We start from the raw sequence: 2,440 nt of genomic DNA on the forward strand, positions 1-2,440 counted from the left end.
CCAACATGGTGAAACCCTGTCTCCACTAAAAGTACAAAAATTAGCTGGGTGTGGTGGCACACGCCTGTAGTTCTAGCTACTCAGGAGGCTGAGGTAGAATTGCCTGAACCCAGGAGGCAGAGGTTGCAGTAAGCCAAGATCACGTCACTGCACTTCAGCCTGGGTGACAGAGTGAGACTCCATCTCAAAAAAAAACACAAAAAAACAAAAAACAGAAATCATATCCTTTGTGCCAACATGGATACAGCTGGAGGCTATCATTCTAAGCAAAGTAACACAGAAACAGAAAACCAACTACCACATGTTTTCACTTACAATTGAGCTAATCATTGAGCACACATGAACATAATAAAGGACTAACAGACAAAGCAGGCTACTAGAGGGAGGAGGGAGAAAGGGTCATGTGTTAAAAAAAAAAAAAAAAAAACACCTATTAGGTACTATGCTCACTATCTGGGTGACGGGAATCAGACCCCTAATCTCAGCATCATGCAAAATTTCCATGTTACAAACCTGCCAACGTACCCCCTGTGTCTAAAATAAAAGTTGAAATTTAAAACCAAAAAAACACACATCAAGAATCCAGAAAAACAAAGTAAACGCCCATGACTAAATGACATCACTGGAGAATCCTATTAGACTTTTAGAGAACTACCACCAGCTTTGTAGATGTCTCTGCCATCAGGTACCCTGTACTATCAGCCATGGTCAACCCCACCCTGTTCTTCGACATCGACGTGGATGGGCCGCGTCTCCTTCGAGCTGTTTGTAGACAAGTTTCCAAAGACAGCAGGAAACTTTCATGCTCTGAGCACTGGAGAGAAAGGATTATGGTTATAAGGGTTCCTGTTTTCACAGAATTATTCCAGGGTTTATGTGTCAAGGTGGTGACTTCACACATCATAATGGCACTGGCAGCAAGTCAATCTACGGGGAGAAATTTGATGATGAGAACTTCATCCTGAAGCATACAGGTTCTGGCATCTTGTCCATGGCAAATGTGGGACCCAACACAAACGGTCCCAGTTTTTCATCTGCACTGCCAAGACTGAGTGGTTGGATGGCAAGCATGTGGTCTTCGGCAAGGTGAAAGAAGGCATGAATATTGTGGAGGCCATGGAGCGCTTTGGTCCAGGAATGGCAAGACCAGCAAGAAGATCAGCATTGCTGACTGTGGACAACTCGAATACGTTTGACTTGTGTTTCATCTTAACCACCAGACCATTCCTTCTGTAGCTCAAGAGAGCACCCCTCCACCCCATTTGCTCTCAATATCCTAGAATGTTTGTGCTCTCACTGCAGTTCCCTCTGGGTTCCATGTTTTCCTTGTTCTCTTCCATGCCTAGCTGGATTGCAGAGTTAAGTTTATGATTATGAAATAAAAACTAAATAACAACAAAAAAAGAACTACCAATTCTTAAACTCTTCCAAAATATTGAAAAGGAGGAAACATTTTCAAACTTATTCTATAAGAGCAGCACCACCCTAATGCCAAAGTCAGAAAAAGATATGAGAAAGAAAACTACTACAGGCCAATGTCCCTAATGAATATTGACATAAAAATCTTCAACAAAACATTAGTAAATGAAATTCAACAATGTATTACAAGTATTACATATTATGATTTAGTGGGATTTAGTTTGAACATGAAAATTCATCAGTGTAATACATTAGCAGATTAATACAGAAAAACTTGACAAAATTTAATATTCTTTTATGATAAAAACAAACTAAGAATAGAAAGATTTTACTTCAACTTAATAGTGGCCATAGGTAAAGGGCCCACCGCTAACATCATACTCAAAATGGCAAAAAGCTAAAACCATTTTCTCAAAATCAGAAACAAAGTAAGGATCCTTGTTCTCACCACTTCTACTCAATATAATACTCAAAATCCTGTCCAGAACAATAAGGAAGAAAAAGAAATAAAAGCACCCAATAGGAAAAGAAGAAGTAAAATGTTCTTTGTTTGTAGACAACATGATCTTGTATATAGAAAATCCTAAAGGTGTCACACACATTACACACAAAACCTGTCAGAAGTAATAAATTTAGCAAAGTTGCAGGATTAAAATTTAACACACAAAAAAACAGTTAAAGTTCTGTAACCATGAACAATCTAAAACGAAAAATGTTTAAAATTACATTTTAAATATCATCAAAAAAATAAAATACCTAAAAATAATATTAACCAAGGTGAAAAATTTGCATCCAAAACTAGGAAATATTGATAAAAGAAATTGGAAAAAGACAAATAAATGGAAAGATATTTTGTGTTCCTGCTTGGAAAGAATTCATGTTGTTAAAATGTTTATACTACCCAAAGTGACCTATGGATTCAATACAATACCTATTAAAATCTCAACAGCATATTTTTTTGCAGAAATTGCAGAAATTTCAAAAATTAATCTAGGATTGCTAAAGGCCCCAAATAGTCAAA

The 2,440-nt window shown here is 37.1% G+C and overlaps 1 pseudogene; it reads left to right on the top strand.

Annotated features, from left to right (window-relative positions):
- The first annotated feature begins 253 nt into the window (after positions 1 to 253).
- On the top strand, positions 254 to 1,399 carry LOC117099337 (annotated as a pseudogene).
- The last annotated feature ends 1,041 nt before the right edge of the window (positions 1,400 to 2,440 follow it).

The sequence above is a fragment of the Trachypithecus francoisi genome, unplaced genomic scaffold, assembly GCF_009764315.1.
Source record: "Trachypithecus francoisi isolate TF-2019V2 unplaced genomic scaffold, Tfra_2.0 Lachesis_group16, whole genome shotgun sequence".
In the NCBI taxonomy this organism is placed as follows: Eukaryota; Metazoa; Chordata; class Mammalia; order Primates; family Cercopithecidae; genus Trachypithecus; species Trachypithecus francoisi.